This window comes from Accipiter gentilis, chromosome 6 (assembly GCF_929443795.1).
Source record: "Accipiter gentilis chromosome 6, bAccGen1.1, whole genome shotgun sequence".
Taxonomy (NCBI): domain Eukaryota; kingdom Metazoa; phylum Chordata; class Aves; order Accipitriformes; family Accipitridae; genus Astur; species Astur gentilis.
The window spans coordinates 22047873-22074493 of NC_064885.1; positions in this window are offsets into that span (position 1 = coordinate 22047873).

A 26621-nucleotide genomic window follows, 5' to 3' on the forward strand; every position below is an offset into this window, starting at 1 on the left:
GTGAGGAAAAACAGATATGTTTTTCTGTGTTTTTAACTAGAGGGTTTTAAATATCTTCCTATTCTGACCTTTCAAAAAAAAAAAAAAAAGTATAATTTTATATCTTCCCTGAACACAGTCACAGATAAAGAGGGGAAGAAAATATTTAGGCACATTATTGCAAACATCATCCTTAAAACAGAGTTCATGCAGAAATGTAAGCAAAACCTTTAGCATTTTAGAAGTTAGTATAAGAGTTCAACTATGTTTCTGAGATGACAAAGGCCTGGGTGCAGGTCATAGCAATTTAGAAGTAAAGGAAGGATTCTGTTCTTGCTGTCTTTCAGTGTGATGGTCACTGAAGCAAGCAAGAACTGCGGATCTTGTTTGTGAGGCTTATGTCTTCACTTAAGATAGGCGGGAATGAGATGCTGAGAGTTTCAGAGTGAGAGTTTCAGGGTGATGATTCAAACTCAGTTAAATCTTTAGAACAAGCAAATTATTTTTTCTGTTGAAGAGATGGTTGGCTGAATTTATGGAAAGAATTGATGGTACTGCTTCATTTTACATACATCCTTGTATCTTCCTGCTTACTGTGGTGTCCGAGAGCTTTCTCCATTTTGTAACTGTAGTACATTTCTGTCTCATTCCTTCAAGCAGATGCTGATAACAAAAAGAGTCACCATCTCAATTAGCTATACTATTAGCAACTCCAGCAAGAACTAAATACTCAATAGATCTCTTTGTAGATTAAATGCTTGGAAGAGCCCTCAGTTGTAACATCCACAGTCTGCCCTTCTGCAGGTAAAATAACCCCTGTTTTCTGAATTTTTCATCTGTTGTCACTCATAAGTGGAAATACTATTCAAAATAGAAATAACCATTCTGTTGAGAATAAAAGTTTCAAAAATGTAATCCAAGAAACCATTTAGATCTGTGTGCATGCCACACACTTATCTTTATACCTTCAAGTTTGAAATTAATATTATGATGGCTGCTATCTTTCTGTACCTGTGCATCTGCTTCACAGAGCCTTCCATGAAAAGGCACAGCACTATGTGACCATGTGGTATGGTTACAATTTGCTTCCCACTTTGAATTAGCGGTGTTGAGGTCTTTCCTTGATCACATATGGTCATTGAGATAGGGAGGAAGAAAAAGGGACATTTTCAGGCTTCCAGGAAATATTCAGGATGCCAAAAATATTTTTTTAAAAAAATCCAGTAACCACAGGTGACCTAGATTTTGAAGTGTCTTATTCTGCAGTAACTTTCTATATATATTTTAAACACAATTTTGCATTAATATGCAGTCCCAAAAGTCTGAGCCACCCTGCAGAATAGTCTTGCCCTGACTGTTCCAGGATGCAGATAGTCATTTCAGAGCACATGCTCTTCTTTATGGAAACACTGTCTGTCCACAGTTTCATGTAATTTTCAGAAGGTTACTTAGACAATTGCCACTTTAGGATGGCTCGTTATCAGCTTTGTCTCATTGCTTTCCACTGTCTGTCCTATGTTTAGCTACCTGTTGTGGCCTGTTTAATACTTATCTTGTAAGGTTTGGGGGTAGTCTTTTCTACTGCGTGTTTTATAGACTATAGCATGGAGGACCCTTGGATTTTATCCCACGAATGATACCACATAGAATGGATAACAATAATAATAATAATTACAAATGCTACCTGGAACATGGCATGGCAGAGCAGATAGAGATAAGTCTCAAATATGCCAACCTAGACTCTATTTTCCTACTCTTTTTGCCTGTCATCTTCATATAACTCTTCATCCTCCCCTGTACTTCACCTTCCTCACCTATGAAAATGGAACTAAAAAAACTTTTCTAATGTATGGTGTGAATCCTGCTTGTGCCAAGTCCTACAAAAAAGCTTATATAACAAGACAACTATCCTAATACAATTACTGCAGATCATAAATATTGCTGTTGTAAGCAAATCTTTTTCTTCCACTGCTCATTTGCAGCCTGAATTTGACTGCGACATCCAGCTCCTAAGAGTGAAAGGCTATGTCCAGGGAAAGCAAATAATTGCAGTAGTGACAATCAAGTCCTAATGAAATTCATTATTTATATTGAAATTACTTTTATCCTTAATACAAATACATAAAGATATGACAATCCCTACATATTAGGGGAATTTTAATGTAAAAAAAAAAAAAATTATTCAAAACTGTAGAAATCTCTGATTTTATAAACATTAGGACCATATCTACTGTGGTCTAGACCTGTAGAAATTTGTAAGAATAAACTGCTCTACACTTCCTGAATATTAACCTGAGTATTAATAAAGCATTTCAGTCAATGCAACATCTTCTTTCATATAAAGAGGCACAACAAACTTCCTAAAAATATTTAGCAAACTAGAATACTTTTTACCATTTTATCTATGTAATTAGACTTATGGTCCTAAATTCCACAATATATACTGGAGGTCTCAGTTTTACACAAGCAAGAATTGAAAAGACTATAATACTAGTGGGAGGTGTCTCCCGATATGATAAAATCAAGCAGAGTAACAAACAGTGAGATGCAGGCAGAACAGCAAGAGGAGTTCCAAAATGCACAATTCGCATAGCTGCTTCTTCAAGAACATTATGTTTTAAAAAGTAAAATCTAAATGTTGATGCCTGCTTTCACTCTGACAAGGTGATCCTCCTATCAGACAAGACCTCATTCCAGTGATTTGTATAATATGACAATTTTTTTTTAAATTAGACCTGCAATATTCCCAGAGACAGTTAAAACATAAGAACGAGAGCTTCCGTCTAAGAATAAAACTGTCAACCATCAGCATTGCATTCTTGTTGTACTTATGTTTAGAAGACAATAACCATATAGCTGGTGAGAGACTTGAAAGTGGGAAAGTAGTGTAGAAATTTCTGAAATTAGCACAAGTTTGAGTTCAAAGGTTGTATCCCATATGTTTCTCCAGTTTAATGGCAGCATTGTTGATTTTAGGTTTCTTTTTGATTAATAAATGCCATTTGTCCCAAATTGCTCATTTCAGTCCCATTTAGAATAATAACTAAGAAAGCTAGTTCAGAGAATGGAGGATTGTTGCAAAATATTAGTCCTCTGCTGCTCAAGTAAATGCCAAGGCAAAGCTGAGGCATTTAGCCAAAATAATTGTTGAGGCAAGCCCTATTAAAGCAGGAAGCATCAATTTTATTTATGCTGTATCCAAAGTCTAGAGTACACACAAGTTATTTTGCTTGCTGATTTTCAGTGAAAACACAAATATTAATTGTACTATTTTGTAAATACCTCCATTCTAAGTGGAATAATTATCACAGGGAAGATTAATCCTAACTACTATCTTCATTTAAGGGTGACAGAGCAACAAGTTAGCTAGAATTTTGAAACATGTCTATTTAGTCATTCTGGAAGTGGTTGCACTTTGGGGCACTTCAATGCGGGTTGGCTTTCACAATACATTGAACAATCACCCTCTAAAAACCATTTTGACCGTCATTTGACCATCTCATCCAGAAACATCAGCCTTATTCACCAGCTGCTTCAGAAACCTTATGTGATGAAAACCAATACCCACTGGACAGATATACACCCAGGCATATACACTGACAGGCAACCTGTTCTTTCTTGAAAGGCCTACTAATATTGGAGGGAAAAAAAACCCAAAAAACACTAAACAGCTTCAACATTGCCATCCTACCAGCTGCAGCAGTATGAGTTGTGGATGAAGGTTCAGGACCAGTGACCAGATCTTACAAATTGTTCAACCAGACCATCAGAGGCAACAGAGGTGAATACATGACTGTAATGTGGAGATTGATGAGGGAGCATTAAAGGAAGAAACAAAAAATAAGTCAGAGTCTTGAGGGGAAAGAGAAGGAATGACTCACTGGAGTGCTGAGGAACAAGAGTCAGCTTTGCTTTGGACCCTGGGCATGACTATTAATACAGGTTCTAAAAGCCATAATAGGTCAAAAAGTAGACTTGCTAGTTGGCCTCTGTATTGGGAAACTCTCCACTTTCTCACGCCCTTGTGAAATCACAATAAAAAATGGGTCTTAAATACAGGGATTTCTGTCTTCTTTTGTACTTATATTTGTGGAGATCAGGTTACATTAACTAATAATTTTCTAAAATTTAAAATACAATTATTCAGTATTCAGTCACAGTCTTTAGATGAAATGTTCAAGTAAATAGGTTTTGCTCATATGCACAGTCAAGGAAAGCAATCGTGTGTTCAATTATACTGGCAGTATTTGCACTTGCAGTGCATATCTATACAAAGAGCAAGAGAGGTCATTATGGTACATGTTAGTACAGCAGCAACACTAAAGAAGCATGTGTGACAGCTGAGACCACTTTGCATTTATGTGACATTTATACACAGAAAAGCATTATGGTCATTACAGATCATTTTTTTAACACCACTGCTTTTTTCTTTTTAACAAAATAAATATCAATTTGCTTTGGAAATACCAGATTTTGAGCTTTGTAAAAGGGGAAATTTTAACTGCAGTAACATTAATGAGTGTTGTGGTATGGGCATCACTGGAGATTCAGGAATCATCTTGGTCACTCTTGTAAAATAGTTTACAATCAAAAAAAGCCTAAAAATCCCTGATCAAGCTACACCAGGAGTTTCATGGCATAGCTAGAAATTTATATGAGATATATAGATTCCTCAAGACCCAAAATGATTGCTACCTAATACCTCTATTAAGACACTACAGTTTAAAAGCTAAAGCATTTTACTATTGACCAAGTACTGAGTAGGTAATGGTGGTGTAATGCTCTAGCAGGGTCACCTACACCTGGAGCAGGCTGCCTAGGACCATATTTAGATGGCTTTAGAATATCTCCAAGGACATAGACTCCACAACCTCTCTGGGCAGCCTGTGCCAGTGTTCAATGACCCTCACAGTAAAAAAGTGTTTTCTGATTTTCAGAGGGAACCTCCTGTGTTTCAGTTTGTGCCTGTTGTCTCTTGTCCTGCCGCTGGGCACCACTGCAAAGAGCCAGGCTCCCTCTTCTTTATACCCTCCCTTCAGATATTTATACACATTGATGATATCCCTCATGAACCTCTCTGAATGACAGAACTGACACTGTTTCCCTAGTATCTAGATTTCATCTATTAATACACTTGCTCCTGGTATTTTTACAGCTTGGGTAAGCAAGATACTGGACTTCTGGACTTTAAAAACCTGAAGAATCAAAACTAGGCACTAGCTGAGGTTATCAGATTCTGCTTACCTACTTCAGCAGAATTTTTGTCTCTTCATATGTTATTCTTCCCTTCTTCTCCCATAGTAAACAACTAGCCTTAAACTAAGGCTCTCATTCAGTCAACAAGCAAAGATCAATAACTAGATGAAAAAATATATGTGTTGCTTGTGTTATTGATTAGTTAACTCTGTAAAGTATTTTGGATCTTTTGGTACAGAGAATGAGGTGGGAATGTAAGCCACTTATTAGCCTCTCTGACTTGACAAGTACGGTCAACTCAGATTATCTATTAGCAGTTTATCTGTGAATAAACAGTACCATAGTTGAAGCAGGTCCCAAGATGGCTTGATGTAAAGGCAGCTGGATTGTAAAGGGCTTAGCACCTCAGGTGTGCTCCAAATAAATGCAGGTGCAGTAACTCCCTGGTCTGCCAAGAAGCAGATCAGATGTGTTTGCACAGCACAGAATTCAGGCTAGTCAAGGCAGCTCTGCCTGAGCTGGTTTAAGTATAAAGCCAGGCTGAGTATCTCCATACAATGCTCCACACACTCATTTGTCTTTTGCACAGCTTACTAGCTCAGACTCAGTGTTGTCTACAGTAAATGAGGATCAGCTCCACTTAGAGTCTCTGGGGTGCTTTTCATTACCCCCCTCTGTATGCTTTTGCATTGCTCTCCTCAACAAATACTAAATGCCCCTGGAGTATCCAAGATACTAAAGCTGCTCAATTATCCTCAGAAATGGAGAGCTGGCTCTCAAAAATATTCTCGTAGCTGTTCAAAGCTGGCAGGCTGGCCTCTAACACTCGCTGGAATTTTTTCTTCCATATTCTGTAGCATGCTTCTCTGAAAGTATTCATGCATTGTGCCTCTCTGATACTGTTGTTGAAACAGCCTTTGACTCTTGTAAAGGGGTTTTCTTATCCAGAAACAGGCTTCTGCTTATGTGGGCAGTGATTCACTGGCAGTGTCATTAGGAAATGAATTGAAATCTCTGGAGTGCATCACAAGTGGATTTTGCCAGTCTTTGCTACTTGAGCCATTGTCTGACTCTGTGTGGCAAGCTGAAACTTCTATTATGCTATCTATATTTAATAGCTGCTATTAATACAACTTATGCTTCATTAAGCATGAATTCAAAGTGAACCAGGCTCTGAAGCCCTGGTTCAATAAAGTGCCGAAGGACAAACAGAACAACTATTTTTATTCCTAGAAGCGTCAGCAGGACAGAGAACATTTGTTTGCACTCTACATCCACCTCAGAACCAAGTGGCTCTTTTAGAATGACAATTCCTTTACAGATTGATTTTTTTTCCCCCTTTTAATAAAGCTTATCTAGTTTCAGGCTTAGATAAAAGGACAATGGATCCTGCACTGAAATACACAGTTATTCTGAGACTCAATTTTTTTTACAAGTCCGTAGCATAAAACCTACTAGTTAAAAGAGACAGTCCTTCTAACTTGCCTTGCACTTCCCAGGTGCAACTGAGGTATCTTCATTTGAATGGGACTGCTTTAACCACCTTCACGCTGCCCAATATGCCATACCTTCCTGCAGTCATATTAAGATGCCTGATGTCGAGCAGACATCCTAGAAGAGATTCGTGCTGTGTACTGCACAACAGGCACACCCACTGCAAGCAACAGTGCTGCATCATTCTCTGGCTATGTGGATGCACAGCCATGGGTCAGCGAGCAGACTGTACATGGGCATGGCCTGGTCTTTCATGGACAATACAATGTCTTATGTATTTTCTAACATATATGCTCATAGCAAAGGCTAAAAATTGACACACAAGTTACAGATGGGGAGGCAGCTCTGTTTCATCAGGTCCTCAATAGTTACTGCCTTTCTACAATAGAGAGGAAGTTTAGCTGTAACTGAAAGCAGTAGTGTGTGCTCTTGTCAGGGATAAGGTTCACAGGAAGACCCCTAAAAAGTGAGCCTTGGTTTTGGCTTCATATATCTCCCCTTATTACAAAGCATGTTCAAAATGGGGTCAGATTTATGTCTAAGAGTATGAGCACTACACTAACAAGCTGCCACTCTTTGGAAGTTATTGCAGAATAGCTAGTTACCTTGAAGTAATTTATTTCTGAGCTCACGTGTCCAGTGGGATAAGTGGAACGCTCTCCATCAGTATCACCATGGTTAGGGCCCATAAAAGCATACAAAGAAAGAAGCACTAGTATGAAAAGTAGCAGTTCACAGAAAGACAGAGGTCCTGGTATTAAGGAGATAGGATACTGAAGGAGTGGAGGGAGAGGGAGAAGCTGGATAAAAGAAGGATATGACGCAGGGTCTGTGAGGTATGTGACACATGGACTGGGTGAATAAGGATGGTAATTAGTGCTGTGCAGTGTAAGGTTCTGATCGATGTTGCCTAATTAGTGTTGGCAGGCACCAGACACTTGTTTAAGTGCATTGATTTTGTGCAACTCTAGTTTACAGGAGTTGTGATTGACTTTTAAGGAGTTACACGAAGAGGCTATTCAAATGCCAAGTCTGCTTCCAGTTACTCAGCTTTCACAGATGTGAGAAAAACAATGAGTCTTTTTTGAGTTACATCTAACTTTCTTTTTTTTGCAAGCCAAGGAAAGGTTTATGTTCTACTTTAATGGAATACTTAACTCAAAGCTTTCCTACTTTATTGTTTTTGTAGAGGGATTGTTGACCCTTAATGGCTCAAAGACAAGTATCTTCTGATGTACTCTGTGGGTACATAGCTTTCAAATAGCTTTGTTATTGTGTACCAAATCCTAGCATCTGAGACTAATTTTGTCTTTCTTCTATCATATGTTTGTTGTCATCACGCCTGCTTGAATTCTTCATTTCTTGTTAGACAAATGTCACCTATATCTCCAGTCATGCTCCTTGGCTACATAAATACTTTAAGAAGACATAGCCTATTTTGCCTATTGTACAGCAGTGAGGCAAGTAGTCCAGGAATATTTCAAGTCTTAGTTGTTCGAATCTTGTAATGATAGTATGTTACTCATTCCAGAAGACCCTCATTCTACTAGGTCTCCATTCAGCTTGTCCTTTCTAGTACCTCCAGTGTTAACTCCACAGTTACCTAAGCTTTCCAAATAAGTAATCTGAAACAGTGTGCTTATATAGGGTGCTCAAGGTCCCAGTTACTCTGTAGCAAAGCTTGACAGAAGTCCCCTAATAGTGTATTTTCTCCACATCAGGTTGTATCAAGAACAGGTTTCACAAGAAACATGGAAATTATCCTTAAAAATCAGAAAAGAGAAGTAATAAGCTGCAAATATTGAAAGGTCTATAGAATGGAAAGAAATAGAACCAGCTGGGAAAAACATGTACAAAATGATGGTAGGAAAGAAACTAATCCTTCAGGATAGACTGCCTCAGGAAAGCCCCTTTTCTCCTCCACAAGGAGCTACCACTACTTAAACATCTCCTTCCAACTACTGAATTTCCAAATAAGAACTATTGACCATCAGAAAAATTTATCCTTTTGCCCTGTAAAACTTTTGTATCATAAAGTACATAGAATTTGAAATGGTTAGACATAGCGCAGGGACATCTTTCTGTATAGTTTAAAACCAAAATATTCTTTAAAACACAGTTATTTATCCTGCTGGCCCTGGGCTCCACTCTACCCACTGAAACTATTTTCGAGTGAGTTACTGCCATTAAATACCATTCAAGTTCCTCTGTGCCAGTCAAAACAGTTTTGCTGCCCACATGTGATGTCTCGTGGAAGTCAATCCAGGGCTCAGCTCTCTGGCTACGTTTACATGGCACAACACAGTGCTGTGGCGAGCTACTCGAACTAGCATGAACAAATCAACTTGCCTACATGAAACTTCCATCACAGGGCTAATTAACAGATCTCTGTTACTTGTGCACAGATCTGAATTGTACTGAGCAAAATTCTGCTAAGAGAGCAGACAGAGAAAACAAGAGTTATATCAGCCAACTAAGTGGGATCAGTACAAACAATTTTTGGGATATACCAGAAATTCTTAGCAATTTAAGAAAAATTGTAGCCCATCGCCATCTTAGCTATTACCCAGGCAATTTTTAGTGTACAGTATAGTAGAGGGGATTTTGCAAGTATAAACATGAAGGACATTTTTGAAGGAACCAAAATTTTGAATGTATGTGGCTCTTCTACAGCAAGGTTTGGCTAGCCTATGTGAAAATGCTCATTTCTCAAATGTATCACAAAAGAAATGAGTAACTGTCCTAAAGAATGTGGTCATATTGAACAAACCTACAGAAATTCTTCTGGGAAATTTAAGCACAGATTTTTAAAACCAGCCTCTGGGATTTGCTAGCAGAGATATAATTATTCATGATCTTCTGAAGGATGATTAAAAAAATATTCTACAAAAAAGAGCAATTGCTCTTTATTACATACAGTAGCTGTTTGGAACAAATTCAATAGAATCCTTTTGGGTTTATTCTTAATTGGTTCCACAGGATGCTCCCATAAGGGAAACATTTTTTAGCAAAATTCCACTGAGATCTTTTCATCATGTTTGCATAAGTCTGATCATACATCGTTACTGAAAACTTATATTTCTCATCCTAACATAAAGGATTTTTTTCTATTGACATTTCTTATACTAAGCCTCAGATGCAGAACAGACCACAAGCAGATCATAGACATGTTATGTATGGTATTTGATAAGCCTCTTCTGCTTGAAGTAAGAGAATATGTAAGAAACATCCTGTGATTTATAAGTGAAAGAATTAAATCATGAGAGAAACAAATTTACAGGCAAAGAGTATGCTTATTAATTCAACACTGCTCTCATCACTTTCATAGCTCACACTCATATTTATTGTGCATTGCTTGGAACTACTTATTTTGAGAGGGAAAATCGCATCTTGCAGACACCTCCACTTTATTACTAAGTACCAAGATAACTATTTTTCCTTCCTACTTGCCTCTGGTCTGAAAATTAAATAATTATTTTTTTTTTCCATTTTCTCATGACAACCAAACATTAAGATTGGTCAGTAGTTACCTGAAGAAACTGCAGCTAACCCACATTGTTCAATTCACATGGCAGACACTCTCACAGCAGATCCCTGAACCTTGGCATGGGTCCATAAAAGGACAGGACTTGCCTAAAAGGATTCTAAAGTTCTGGATCTAAACAAATTATCCAGGAAGCCCAGATTCCAGCTGTATTATTTCCTTGTAAGTCCTGGTATAAGGCATGCCAGAACAGACATAGAGGCATGAAGCTACAGGTCAATAATACAGCTTGTTGGTGAAGATCTAGAAAAACCTGCAAATATTATTTCCTAACATACCTAATTCCTCCTGCTTTCTTTAGGGTTCTAAAGCCTTCATAAATTTGGTGATTCATAGTCAGCTGTAAAAGTCCTTTGTTGGGGTTAAGCCACATGATCCAAAGTGACAGAACAACCATCAAGTTGCCACTCATCTTCTGCAGAGTAAAATGATCAGAACGCTTAGTGGTAAAAACATGCACATGGTCATGTTAATACACCTTAGCTGACAAATAACTTTTTAATCCATGGTAATTGAATTGCCTGTTCAGACCCTAATGCTGAGATAAATAGTTGTTTCGGATTGTGAGGAGGAGTAAACAAACAAACAAAATGCCAGAACACCCCTAAACAGGTGTTCTCATGGAGAGTTGGCAATCATTCTGTCCACAGACAGATCAATAATTGAAATGCAATATGGAAAAACTGGAACCAATTGACAAACTGGCTTGATAAGGAATAGCCTTTCAATTCAAATGACACTACTTGACATGAAGATGTCATCAGCAGAACAAAGAAACTTAAATAATATACACTAAAGCAAAAGTTCTTCCTCAGTAATGGGAGGTTAATAGGGGTTCAAGCACATTTACCTGAAGGGACACCAAGAATGTGAGAGCACCACTCTTTAGGTGCCAATACAAAATTGGTACAAAAGGGCAGAGAATTCAGACCAGTATATCCAAACCATATCTGAATGTCATCACTTCCCCCACAGAGTACTAAAACTGCACACCTTATGTTTACTTGGCCCTACCAATAAAAGACAGAACAGCATACATGACTCTCCCCTTCCCCATGCCCTCCCCCCACCCCCCAAGAAAACCTAACCAAAACTACGTACTGTTTCTTAACCCAGGAGGAAAAGCATAGGAAAAACACTGTTTGCAACTCTTGTCATTTGGTTTAATGCAAGATTTTTTAAAAAAAATTAAAAATGAAGAGTTAATGTATCACAGTATCATACAGTATAAAGTTTCAATAAAACAGTGCAGAGGACCATGTGATTATCTTTATTCTGTGTTTGAACTTGATTTTTCTAATCTCTAAGGCTCTACTAAAATATTTTCTAATAGAAAAAGTTTTGCTCTCTTGGGTAAGAATTTTCAATTGCTATGATTTTTCTCTCACTACCTCAAGGATAATCTTCTCTAGCCACTGATACAATGTCTGCTTTGAATCTTCCACTTCTTTGACCAAGGAATTTATTTTAATGCAAAAAGTTTAAGCTTCCCTTACAGGAAGGTTCAATAATGTTTTAATTTCATTGGTCTCAGAGGTGATCGAGTGCAGCATTTCTATAGCTACTTTTCAGTAGCTATCACGAAGATCAGGCTGCTGGAGATTATATCCTGACCTGTCTTTGACTATACTGTGGGATAGAGGGCCATGCAGACTGCAACCAAGTAACAGAAAACCATAGGCAGGAGAAATCCATGGCAAGCATAGTGCTGCTATGAGGTCACGGAACATAAATGCCCTATGTGAGACAGATGTTGAAGCCCCTTCCTATTTTCCTTCATCACTCCTGCGATGGCTGCAGCATTATGTTTCTTTTTGCTACCACCAGAGGAAAAGCTCGTGCCAGTGGTGCCATGCATTAGATTTCCAAAGACATAGGAAAGCTCAGGGTTCAAAAAGAAATTGAACAATTCCTAAATGGAAAAAAATCCATCAAGAGCCATTAAGTAGAAAGATATTGTTTTCAGTTCAAGAATTTTTAGGTTTGCAAATTTCTGCAGGCTGGAAGATTATTCAGATGAAACCATACATTTGCATTTCCTATATTCTTACCTAGGCCTATGGTGTTGGCTAATGTCTGAGACAGAATACACACATAACTGGACAATGTGTTGACCACACATGACAATTCTTTATGATCTTATGTGAGCACTTGTTTGACTACTCATTTCTCATTAACTTTAATAATAGCATTAAGAATTTAGCTCAGGGAGGAAAGAAGTTAGTTGTAATCGTCAATCCAAACATGGAACTCAAAGAGATTTCAGCCTTCCTTTGTTCCCCACCCACTGCTTTGCCCACAGATTTCTGCAGCAGACTGAAGCCTATCTGGCACCCACAATGGGTGGTAGATTTCTATGGTTAATTTTAAACCAGTTCTTCACTACTGTAGTTAAACAAACTTGAATGATTTTAGAAATGAAATTTTTTTGATGTTTCAAGAGTCTCCATATATATCATCCAACTAAACACCACAGTTGAACTCATGAATGAGGACACCTTGGGAATTCAGACTCTCAAGGATGTTTGCATTACTGTTATGGATTTTTCTTTTCTCCTTTACACTCTCACTGTATTTTCCTACTGTCTAAATTACATATGTTCTGTGCTTTATTCAAATCATCCAAACTTTTCTTCCCCTTAGCCTGGATAATTAAGACCTAATCACAGACCTAATGAAAACAATTATGTGGTAACTTCTAAAACTGCTTAGGGATGTAGATTATCACCTAGTGAGACTAATTCTGATCATTAGGTATCTAGGAGCCTAATTCTGAAAGGCATATGTCAAAACAACTGGTAAAATTTGGCCCATAAAAGCGTGTCAACTTGTCCATTGACTTTAATTAACATAGACTAATATCTTTGAAGAGGATGAAGAAAGAAAATACACTACATAGTAATTAGGCTAATAAAATATTACAACTACAGCCTGTAGCAGTTTGCTCCCCCACCCCTCCCTGACCAGACCTTTTTTTTACCATAACCCTGATCAAGTGATAACCACCAGTGGCAATCGTAATGGATGTGTCTGGTCATGATGGATGCATCTATCCCAAAGTGGATTGAGGGGAGACAGATAACAATACAATAGCCAAGGGCTAATTTGAACAATCCGCCCACCTAACCACAGTGCTGGTCAATGTCCGACTCAAGTCAAATTTGGAAGAAACTGTCACCTGTAGTCGGTATGTAAATATGACTATAAGTCAATTATCTTACTCCATAAATAGTGGACAGCCCAGGGCCCACTGAGTTCTCCTGCACAGCCCTAGGCTGCACGCCAGGATCTCCCCTTGAGTAGGGTTGCCTCTCAAGGTTACTCCTCAAGGCTGAGAGAATCCTTATCATGTCAGATACTTGGTAAATGAATTGGGACTAAGCATGCTGAAACTTTGAAATCATAGCTAAGTGATACCAAGGATTGATTGTGAGCATATAATCCTTTAGACATAAACCATTGACCAAGTCTGGGACTAAGTCTGGATCCAGCTGCACCTAAACTCCAAGGAGTTTAGAATGCAAGGGGGTCCTTTCTGAACCTCATGACTCAATGGGAGGGTCTTCCTGATAGTTTTGTCTGACTCTGTCCTCTATGCAGTAAATATCAAGTGTACCTTGCGATCGAATCTTGCTAAACCACTGTTGCATTTACTATCAAACTTTGTGAAATCACTGGTTTATATTGATAAACATATTGCTACTTGTCTCTTACAAGTGAAGTGCATCACTCCATCTGCAACATAGCCACATCTTAGTACTTGAACTGCTTAAAAATCCATGTTCCTTTTGTACTCATTCATTTCTCCTGAGCTCCATTCTTTTTATTTTGCTTCACTCTCCCTAACTGGTTTTGAAAACTTCCAGCCTAAGGCAGTCAGGCAGTCTCTGCAGGGACTCCATTTACAAGGAGGACAAGTAGTCTAACTAGCAAATCAGGTAAGACTGGACAAGGCAGCAGGGGAAAAACCTATTAAAAGCAACCAGTACTTGATTAATTTTCTTGGGAAAAGAAAAATTCATTTTATTATTGGTTATTTTCCTTTTCCTCAAAGAGTCTGATTTATCAGAACTCTTGTGCCCTGAACCATTAATTAATTAAACTTATAGTTTCAACCAGTTCTCAAAGTAACCTGTTTAATTTCAACCTGGCTGAAAGAAAACTGCCTAGCAATTTTGTACCTCCTTGACTTTCAGCTATTTAATTGTCTTAAAATCAGGAATTTGGGAATCTAATTTTGTAATAGCATAATTATTAGGATTACCGTTACTAGCAATATTAATGTATTAGGCACTAAGATGGGCTATTTATTATATTTTATTTTAGAAATTAATTTAGGACTTAAGCTGTTTGTACTGAAAATCTTTTCCACTGCACCCTAGTCTATAGGTAGTATCAGGATTGTTCTGTAGTGCTGTCACTATAACAAACCATTCCTGACAAACTTGTTTTACCACTGCAACCTCTAAAGTGAATAGAGTCAAACAAAAAACACCTCCTTTGCTTCATTTCTGTCCTGTATAGACAGCCTTTCAGGTGGCCAGTTTTAGGAAGCACATGGGAGTTTCTCTTGGCTGAAAGGATCCAAGGGCATTACTTAACCCTGGAAGAGAACCCTCTCTAGGAGAATATCTCTATAGAGACAATAGCAGCATCTAAGGCTTCAAACTACTTTGCAAGGACTAGAAAACTGGAAGATGGAGGACAATATAAAAAGGACATACAGCGATTTTTAACTTCCCTTTAAGGTACTACAGCAGCGGAAAAGGTCTGAGTTCAAAGATCTGGCCCATATTTAGTTTCCTGGAATCTTTCTATTCCAATTTTCTCTGGTGCCAGTAAAAAAAAGCAACAGGTGGACATATACAACTGTAAATTCATAACTGGCAAGTGGAACTCAGTATTTAAAATTTATTTATTAGAAATAGAATTGCCAGTTATCCTTTTATCAAAGCAAAAGTGTAAAATCCTACTACCTAAAGCTGGTGCTGTACATTTGCAAGTGGGTACGGACTTCACTACAAACATTCATCTCAGCTTTTAAATGAGTTCTCTTCTAGTCTTTTATCACCCTGCTTTTGTATTCAAAATAGGATTTCCCTGAAGTTGAACAGAATGAAGTGTCACTGGAATGAATGATCACAGAACCCAAAATTTAAACTTGCACATTCATAGATTTGCCCTAGAAATCCTAGAAATGCATTCATCCAAGCAAGCAAGAGTATGTGTTGTCAAAAAAAAACAAAACAAAACAAAACAAAACAAAAACCAAGAGAAAAAACATCCTTAGCATAGAGATTGGTTGTAACAAGTCCATGGTAAAGGAGAAGAGCAGAACTCTAAGCCCATAAGACTAAAAGTGTTTAACAAAATCATGAAGCAAAGAGATTCAGGGGAATTGAGGTTACTGAAAGGCATCCCTGATGCACAGTAGAAGAGGCTATGTATACTTTATAGATTACTTTAGCACATCATTCCCTAAAGTTTAGTCACAATATGCTTATGTGTTTTCTTGCGTGGCTGCTTATTATGACCAATGACCTCACAGGAAAATTTTAGCAAGGGTTGACACCAGTGGTTAACTAAGTACTCCTGACATTTTGCATCATGCTGTCAGCTGTCATGCATGAAGACAAACCTGTTTTCTACTGGAGAATGAGAAACCCCTGTACAATTAGTTCTACATAACTGTATTTTAAAAAAAAGGTGCCAAAGCAAGTTAGCTCACTAGTGATTCCATCTCCAGGCATCGTGCTCTTAATTTTTGTATACGCTCAAGAACAAAAATTAAACAACATAAAATAACACAAATTAAGTATAATCAGTATTTCTCACTGCATGAACACAAGGAAGTTTAGCAAAAGCTGTGTTGCAATGGATGGCTGACAAGATCCATCTTAAAACACAGGAGTGTTGATATTGCCTATCTCCAAGAGCAGAAAACTATAAACCTTATGCAGAACAAGACCAGAGTATGGACCAGATAAGAATAGAAACAGAAAAGTCCTCATCTACAGAGCAGCAGTAAAACTCACACTTCTGTCTGCTTGGGGACTGGGAAAGGGATGTGCTCCAGCCAGGGACACAAGCCTGTTCCAAAGGTATTAGAATTATTAGCTGTGAGTCTCATTAATCAGACTCCTGAGTAACCAAGAGCCTGTTAGTGAACTTACATGCTCCTTTGAGCAATGACCTGGCTCATATCGTTCTAATTTAGGGCACAGGCAGAGCTAGAAGATCATCTCATGCATCTGACTACACAGGCATGCCTTGTCAGAGTACTGAAGAGACCCACAATATGGTTCTTAATAATGCCAGAGGTTTTGATCGTTGTGATCTGAAGAAAGAAGATGGGAACTTACGTAGGCAGAAAGCGTCTAATAGCAACAGCTGTAAGGTGAAATATAACAGAAAAGGAGACAGGAAATGGGGCAAAGCTGAAATGGTCATGTATCAAAGGGAAATTCAGGAGTACTGTGTCCAACAGGGTAAGTTACAGCCATCTTTGGCTGGCTTAGCTGCTCGTCTGTCCGTGGAATGAGAAAGCTCATGCTCCTCACTGAAAGGGAACAGAGCTTCTGGAACAAGCTGCATGTTGTCTGCTCTCTGAACATTTCATCCTTTTTTTTCACCGTGAGGGAACAGACATGGAGAAGTGCCCTTTATACAGCAATGCTGTGTTTTGTGCATGTTCCGAGCCAGAAAGCCAAAGGAATGGCTGGCCAACAGAAGTTTCTAAGGAATCAAAAAAAAAAAATTATGAAAGAAATAGATTTGGCTGGCTAAGCCAGCAGAAGCAATACTGCATTTCCTTTTTTCTCCAGACTCGAGCTTCTAAAAAGCAAAGACAATGTTTTACTGAGACCTTATTTCCTCAGAGACAGGGAGCTGAAATTGTCAGAGAGAAAAGCAAATAAAAGTTATGTCTGCATATGACAACTACTGCTGAAAAAAGCAATAATAAAATATGAATGTTTCTTGTATATATTTGTTCAATTCCATTAGAACACAAGATGTTTGTTATAGAGTTACCTTCTGCTCCATATAACAGAAACATACAGCTAGAATAACCCTCTTTGCATCAGACTAAAACCAATAATAATGTCCTATAAAATTAATTTCAAGCTTATTATGAAAACAATTCACTTATTAAAAAGTATGTCATGGCATTAGTTATTTATTGTCATTTTAACAAAAAATGAGTTTTGAAAATCAGATGTATATTTGAAGAAAGAGAACAGGATCATTTTTTGAAGGCCATTTGCAAGAATAACTTCATGCAGCTCTTTATGGGATATGCTTTTCAGTTACTATGCAGAGTTTTTGCCTTTTACTGCTATAAAAACATAGTATTACTTTTAACTACAGCAGCAACTGATGGTTTCCAGTCGATTTGCTCTGACTTACTATATGTAGATTTGATTTGGATTTTCCCCTGAAGGAAAAAAAAAATCAAAAGTGCTTGGGATATACTAGACTAATAGTGTGAACAAAGAAAAAATCTTTTCGATGAGACTATAACATCCCTTATTTATAGACATGAAAACCTTATCTGCCCAAACAAACAGCATTTCACCTGCCAACAAGCCATAAAAATAGCAAAAACCCCCTAAAAGATAATGAAACATGGGAGAAAATGCCTTCCCCATGCAGAAGTGAAAAGAAACTTAGAAATTTTTAAGACATATTTGCATTGTGTGTATTATTGTTATTCATTACACCTAACCAAGTGTCATCTCAACATTTTCACTGACACTGGAACCCTATTAAAGACAGCCTGTGCCATAAAGACCAAATACAAAATCTAGGTTAAAAAAATGTTGTGATTAATCCTGTTTTACAGAACTAAAGCCCAGAGGATTGTAGGGCAAAATTTGAGGTGTTCTGCACTCACAAAGCAGCTCTAAATTTAGCGGTCCTAAATTTTCAGTTGGAAGCATGTCTCCTCAGCAAACTGAAGACGTATTGTAACACATGCCTACTTATGCTGTACGTGTCTGTATGCATGATGATAACAATGAAGATGTAGCAACAGAAAGTTAGAATGTATTGACAACCACAAACTGTATAGCACAGGGCTTTTGACATAATTGCTAACACACACTAGAATAATCCATGTCCTTACATCTATACTGATATTCCTACCCATTCTGGCCAAGTTTCATTATCCAGTCATGCCTTCATTTCACTTTGTAGTCATATCTTCTGCAAACTGCAGATTTTCAGAAACCCATAGAAACATTACATGTAGCTTCCTTTCTCAGTTGCAAAACCAGATACATTGAAATAAAGAAGCTATTTAACAGCAGAGGAACAAACAGCTCATCTCTACTTCCACAGTAAAAGACTTAGAAGTATTGCATTTATAATACAACTCAGTAAATTTTAAGGAGTTTCTGAAAAAGCAATCTTGCTTCGTTATCCTAAATTCATAGGTTAGACGAATATATAAGTGATTTAATAACAGTGCACACAGCTTCTCTAACACTTTTATGGACAGCTCAATGAGAAAAGGAGACAAAACTTACTTCTAAGATCCATTTTAATATGCTACTTCTGGCTTTAAGGCATGCAGGCAAAGAGTGCATGTGTAAGCTTAACAAGAGATGGACAGAAGATAGTTGGTACCATTTTCTTCACTGCCAAAGAGAAAATAGATGGAAACATTACCTCTGCAACTGTATTTGAATTTTGGATTCTAGATGAGAAATTGTTGAGTCCACTTATGTGATACCAAAATTGCTGCTAACCCCAGTGACTGTAAGCAGACATACCTCAGAAGCTCTCCCCTCATCAGCTTTCCCATTCACTCTTGCAGATGCCAAAAGACCTTGGTAATTTGGATTATTATTTAACTTTGTGATAGTATGGGTGGCTTCTCACAACCTGAACCAATACCAGAACATTATGCTGCAGACATAAAATTGTTTAACTAAATAACAAATAAAATACCCATTATTCATTAATAAGCCAGCACTGAAGGATGAGTACTGTATTACACCAGTACTGAAACTCACTTTGATGTTTTTGAGCCTGAGCATCTGCTGTATGTTTTATTTGAATTGGAGCTACATAAAATCTGGTAATTTTCATTCCCAAGGGTATGAGCAAGTATTTTCTTTGGTTTAGATTCAGATAGTTTCTCACACAATGCAGGATTTGTTGCAAGTTCTTTTAACAACAAAAAGTTGACATAGGGTTATATTTTGAACATATTTGCAGGTGTCTTCTGTAATTTACAATTTATAATACTTGTCACAGTTAATGAGATTGGTGTATATATATTGGTTTTGTTTGAATAAGAGACCACCATCCCAATACCTGAAGAAAAATTTTTAAAAAACTCCTTCATATCTCTGAGGGTTGCCTTCTACTACCGAGTGGAATTAAGACTGGAGATAGGAGATGGCAACCAAGCCAAACTTTCAGGGCTTTTTTAGGAACTTTTTGACTATGTGTCAAGATTGAGGGTCCACGAAACCATTTTCATTTTACAGACTGAGAACCTGAGGGACAGAAGCTCACAACAGGACATCAGAGGTGGGATAAGAATACAGACTTTCCTCCTCTTAAACAAGAACATAGGATCATAGCAAGCACATCTTGTACATGTCCTCACACATATATTTCCACAGGAGTAAGCAGAGAAGCCATGTATATGTATGAGGCATGCACAAAGACCTGAATACAGAGGTGGAAAAGAACTTCTGACCCAAATTTATCCCATCATCTAGGTACCCATCTATTCAGTTACAGTACCACTGTTTCACTGTCTTCACCTTCAAATTCCAGAGACAATGTTCTGTGTGTAACTGAGTTATCTAGGTCATTCACAGAGACGCCTCTGAAAGTAGCTTATGATCAGTCCTTTTCATGCAAACAGCATATTTCCTATGTTCATTCAGGCAAGCAAAATACATAGCACTCTTCAAAGTAGACACTGCAGACCATTTCCAGCTTCAAATCTTCCAGCTAATTTAGAGATTTAAATAAAAAAGTACCATTGAGGGCTATATGTATGGACCTGTGACTCCTTTGGAGTCACCATGTAGATAGATCAACAAATGAATTATATTCCTTCAACTGTATCGCTTGTATTCATTTCTGTCTGAACAAAATTCTGACAGTAACAGTCTAAGTAGAGAAGCAGCCTTAACATTTTGTTTGGTGGATTATAGGATAATACAAGGAAGTTACTAAGAAGTAAAGTAGTTTCCTTCTTTTCTCCTTTACAGAATAGTCTGCAAAACAACATTTTCAAACAGTAATTGCTTGTAGAAAATGCAAGAAAATTTTGAAATAATTTGTGCTGTGTGACACTTCCCTTATGAAGTGAGAAACATGTAATATTCTGGATGCTATTTTTTAATTAAAGCCAAAGAGCAATCTTGATAGATTTTTTTCTTCCAAAAATGTACAAGTCATCCCCTACAACAAAGTGCTATGAACTGATTACCTCTTAGAAAACAAGCAACTTAAACCATAAATACAATATGCACTTCTTCACTGTAAAAAATGAATAGGATATGATTGATGGAAAGATTTTTTAAGACAAATTATATCTAATCTCAGTAGAAAGAACTAGGTCTCTTCTTTCTTTCCCTTTTGTTTTTGGTTTTTTTTCCTATATTTGAAGTTAAGCTGTTGACAGTCTACTATGTCAAGCAAATATTATTTAGAGGATCCTATACGACCTGTACTATGCACAGAATGAAAACTCTATGAGGACATTTATCATCATAATACTCTGCTTAGCTTATTAGGCATTACTCTTATGATAGGACAAGAAAATGTGTTCTGCTTAGAATAAGTCACTACACAGAAATAAAAGACTCAGTTACTTCAACCCACATTTCTACAACATCTAGCATGGCTTGAACTACAAAATTTTCCCAATAGCATGGACAAGAACATACCATAATCACATCAACACACAAATTTTGCCAAAATGAAAGGAGAAGCATTTTCAACAACTTTGCTAGATTGAAAACTGTTATATAACATTTACTTTAACAGTCAGCTTTTTTCTTTCATTTCCACTTCCTGATCCCATTTGGGTTGTAAATTGGAATGCGTGTGGATACAAAGCAAAAATAGGTCATTTTTTGTGACATTTTCTTCTCTGTGACATTTTTCTTCTATGTGGTGCTACTCCAGTGCTTTGAATGTGTATGCACTTTACAGAATCAGGACAACAATGAAGTTTGTATAAAGCCTTAGAAAGCAAATGTAATGGGAAGAGAATTTATTATGAGTAAAATAACCATAATGTAGATTTTCAGTAGGATCTGCATAGATAGTGAGCTAAGTCCCAGATTTTTTCTAAACTTTCCATTCCAGAATTTCCCCTCAGCTGAGAGGTATTCTGTTCAGAAACTGCACACAAAACAGAGCAATAAGCAGAGAGAGAGCACTGCCTAGTTTTTTGTTGCTTCCAAGTCAATACCTTATCCTTGAAGTCAAAGTTAAGGTACATATGCTGCTTTGCATCTGCTGAAACCTTTCTCTCCTTGACTTGCAACCTAGAATACAAGTCCAAAGAATGATACCTCATTTGATGTCAAAGGAGCTAAGTTGGGAAATATGCCATGTTTGATCACATGGCCAAGAAACACCCAAGAGGCATGCTGATGAGCCAACACTACAGTCTGCTGGAATTTGATAATGAAAATGGTGCTGTCAGACACTGATAAACAGTAATTTAAATGAAAGGCAAAATCAGTCCTTTTACAGAAACTCTTTTGTATTCAGGAAAAGGGATCATCAATAGCTTTGATTCTTTTCTTTTAAGGTTTTACTTCAATAATTGGTGTGTTAGGACCTGTACTTCTGCCTGCATTTTTACTTCCAGCAGTTACAGACAGTAATTTCTTCCATGTGCACCACTGTACAGGGACAAAAAGTCAGACACAGGTCCTGTGATTTTTCCTTGGAAAAAGAATTTCTTTTTTTTTTTTCTTCTACAATTCACAATTGATAACTGTGTCTTACATCACTGGAGGACTTTACACATAGAATTGAGGTCACTGTATCTTTCAAATGCTCTATTTAAGAATCATATATACCAGTGCTCATCTACCACTATCAGGATTTAAGCTATTATTTAGCAAGTTAGTAAGAATTATACTTCAGCTGTACTTCAGTTGTACTATCAGAAAGCCAGCCACTCATCAACACAGAACCAACCAGTGATGCTGATGCTGTTGATCTAAGGAGGTGGGAACAGAACCAGCAGCCAAGATCTGTACACTACACTATCACTAACTTGCTCTATGATGCAAAGATTGACAGTTCAACCTGCTGGACTGCAGACTCATTTATATTGTGTCATTGAAATGGTGATGAACCATATATCATTGCTATTACATTCCTGCATAGTAGCTTGCATAGTAGCTTGCACAGTAAGAGCCGAAGTCACCTAGGAGGTTGTCGCGTCCCAAAGTTGGAGCGACTCAGGTTCGTGGATTTCCTTTGTCAGAATTAAGGTGAAACGACACCAGGGGAGTTCAAACAACAACCAACATTTATTCAACCTAGCTAACTTTGTCCAAGTACACATGAATTTGTTAGTATGAACCTTGCAACATGTCACTAAGCCACTATTTGAGAAGAGGAGGGAAGTACAGGAAAATGAAATGGAAAAAGGAACATGAAATGTACCAGAAGGAGAGCCCTCCCGTTGAGTCACGAGGTTCAGAGCAGACCCCCTTGCTTTCTGGACTCCTTCTCAAAAAGGAGCTCAGGGGCGGCTAAGTCCACTCTTAGTCTCAGACTTGGTCAACGGTTTATGTTTCAAAGGATGAGGGACTGTGGAAAAGAGAGAAGGAAAAGAGAGAGAGAGAGTGAGAGAAAGAAAGAAAGAAAGAAAGAGAGAAGAGAGGGGTTTCACCAGTCCTGGGTCCAGCGTTGGTCCAGCCAGCGTAGAGATCCAGTTCCGGAGGGCGCGCCCTGAGGATTCGTTCTCTCCTCTTTTATAGTGTGTTAGTTGATGATCTCAACATGCGCAGTTCCCACACCCGGGGTTCACTGGAATCGGTTAGTGAGCTTTGGGGAGGGGTGTTCATTGTGGAGTTGCCTCTCTTTTTCTGCTGGCATGACCACTTAAGATAGAAGCACAGCCCCAACTTCCATGAGGCCTTCTTCCTCCAGGAAGGCATAAATTGTGTTCCTTCTCCTGGCCACTGAAGATAAGGAATTGGGGCTTTGGAGAAGTGCGTTCCCACCCTCCGTGGGGCCCTCTCCTCTGTCCACATTGTCCTGTTCACAAAACTCCAGCATTTTTACAGAGGTTGTTTTGTCCACTAAAGCTCTTTTAGCGGATGTTTGAGACATTGAATTTGTCAGACCGTCACACCACCCCGTGGCTCAAACATTCGCTGGACTTTGATTCTCATTCATATCATCTTCGTCTGTGGTGATCTTGATATAGCGGACAGTAGGAGAAGAGAGAGAGACAGCTGAGGATAGTAAGCGGCTAATCATACATCTGACTATGGCAAGGCCTGTTATTAAACATATAAATCTAATTAATATCATAAGTCCAATATTTACAAGCCATTTTCCCCATCCCATCAGTCCCAAGGATCCTAAAATGGAATGTAGCCATGAGTTTGGATTCCAGCCATCAAACCAGTCAGCGGGTTGCATTGCATGGAAGAGTTCTCTCGTCTGGTCGGCAATCTCCTTCATCTTTGCCCGGGCTTCTTCAATGGAAGTCGTGGCATTATGAATGGTAATACAACATTCAGATTCAGTCAAATTCAACATACCACACACACCTTGTTCTTTTAACAATAACATGTCTAAGGCTAAACGATTCTGGAATGTCATTTTTGATACCTGTTGCACTTGGAGATTTAGTTCCCCAAAGGCATATCGAGTCCAATTACTTAATACATGTACTTGCCAAGTTAGGTTTTCTAGCACCCATTGGTGCCGAACAATATACCCAGAGGGTGCAAAGAATGCCTCTAGCTCTAATGATACCTTCTGTCCCCAGGTATAATAATCGGGTTTTAAAATGCTTTGAATCCATTTCTGGGTGCTACTTGGATCATCAAGTTCTCGTTTCTTCCTGTGAATAGGTGGTGTGGTATATTCAAAGATTCGCCTGGGACACATAGTAGGAATTCCCAAACCACACCACAATCCAGCCTGTTCGATAACATTTAAGTGCGAGTACATTTTCCCATCTGAGCACCCCCAGACAGTTCCTTCAGGGGCAGCATACAAAGCATTTTGACAAGTAGCTGCGTCTCCCCGAGGTATTTGATTATCCTCCCCCACCTTATGTCTTGGGAAGTGGTTAATGGGAATTCCACATTTTAGCCAGGTATTAACATTATTGGTGATCTGATTACATTGGTTATCCCGGTTTCGGTATCCAAAATTAGGATATCCCCAGCAGGTGCACATATCTCGAATTAAGGTTCTAACTTCCAAACTGATCCATGTTTCAGTGGGATTGCCAGCGCCTGTGGTACAATCTATAATGTGGGTACGGTTTAGCAAATGGGCATCATTGGGGTTGGATGTGCCTACAAATTCTTTCTTTAATAAGTGAAGAGGTTGGTTTTTTAACATGTGCTTCACTGACCATCCCCAAGCAGTGTGGGCGCTATTCATTGAAGGATATTGTCCCTTCCTGTCAGGTATGTGAACACACCAAGCTGAATCCCATTTTACGTTATATTGTAATTCAAAAGGGGTAATTTTCGGGGAAGCAGGCCAAAAGGGCACTAGATTACAAGATATATTGTGATAGGAAGGGCAGCCTGTTATTTTCCACCAGAATGGAGAAGGTCGGAATCGTCTGGAATAGGCTTCCTCGAATCCTGGAGGACACGGTGGGCTATGACTAACACCAATTTCGCGACTGACCTCCAATCTCCATCGCTTACAAGTTTTGTTTATTAAGTCAGGCCACCCCGTGTCCTGAGGGATCTCATAGAAGGCTGTTTCATCTCACCACCATCTACCAGAGGAGGTATAATCACTTCGAAATTGATACTCAAAAGGAGCATCTACTAACCCTATAATGCCCTTGGTTTTATTATGTTTTCCAATATTGAGCTTCATGGGTATCAAACCGAATCTAATCCCCTGCTCGGCAGAAGTAGGAATCTGAATACAGATCCCCTGATCCGTTTTATTCCAAATGTGTATGAATCCTTGTATCACTTCCCAAGCTAAATTGGAGGTCCTTTCTCCTTGTCCAGATGCACCAAAGCTGAGGAAGGTAAGGAGGAAGGAGTTCCAAACCATCTTTCCCTGTTATACCATAAGAATATCACAATCAAAATCAAACAAACAATACAGCTAATGGCCCACTCATCAAGTGAAAACATAAGTTCTGCCGTGGGTTTCTGATAACCTGCAAAATATATACAAAAATAAACAATCATTAGAGGGATAGGATTGGAGGAGATGTTAAGCAGTGCTGCTAGTGATTGGGATCCATCCGAGAGGCTGAGGTGCACTCTCCAAGGCACTCATGCAGCTTCTGTAAAACAACCTCATGCAGGTTATGTGTAGGATGTGTTACTTATTCCTTAAACTTCAAGCTCTCTTGACTGGAATTGCTCTGATTAAAGCATCCGTAGATCAGCAGAATGTGCTTATTGTGTGTAAAAAAGCTAATAAGTTTATAGCAACCTCTTGCTCTCACGTGGCGTAGGGGCCGTTGCAAGAACTCCAACGCGGTCTGTCGTCAAGCTTTCTGTGTTCTCCTCCCAACTCAGGAATTCTGAGAAGTCAACACAGCATTACTAGTCAGAGTAACAAAATCATAAGCAAGCAATCAAGCATAACAGAGGGTTAGTTTTATATTGTGCATCTTAACTGATATGTTTGTTAGAATCCAGCTAGTGGGATGTAGAAAAAAAACCATATTCTTATCAGCCATTTAACATCAGAGCATCTTTAATTCAGAACATGAAAGTCCACTTAGAAAGAAGGGACAATCCATCGGGTATTGATACGATGCTCTTTCCCATGAGCATCTGTGGCCACCCAGGAATAGAGGTTAAGGGGTATCTTTAGGGTTAGGGGCACTTGCCCCACAGTGGGTAGTTCCACTAATACTGGCTGTCCAGCATAGTGGAGCAAGTGTGCAGGGTCTTTGCCACCTTTCGTCCCTGGAACAATAGAAGGAGGTGTGGGACAGAATGCTAGGAGTCGGGGGCAGCCATTTGCCCCCCACCGGCTATTAATTCGGTATACTGCTTCTGGTACTCGCGAGGCCCACCCTGGGTCATGGGGCCTCAGAGCTCGTTTTAGAAGTCCGTTTGTTCTTTCCACAATACCATTAGCTTGAGGGTAGTAAGGGGTGTGGAAAACCCACTGGATTTCCTCATCCTTAGCCCATTCTTGCACCACTCCAGCAGTGAAATGGCTCCCATTATCAGAC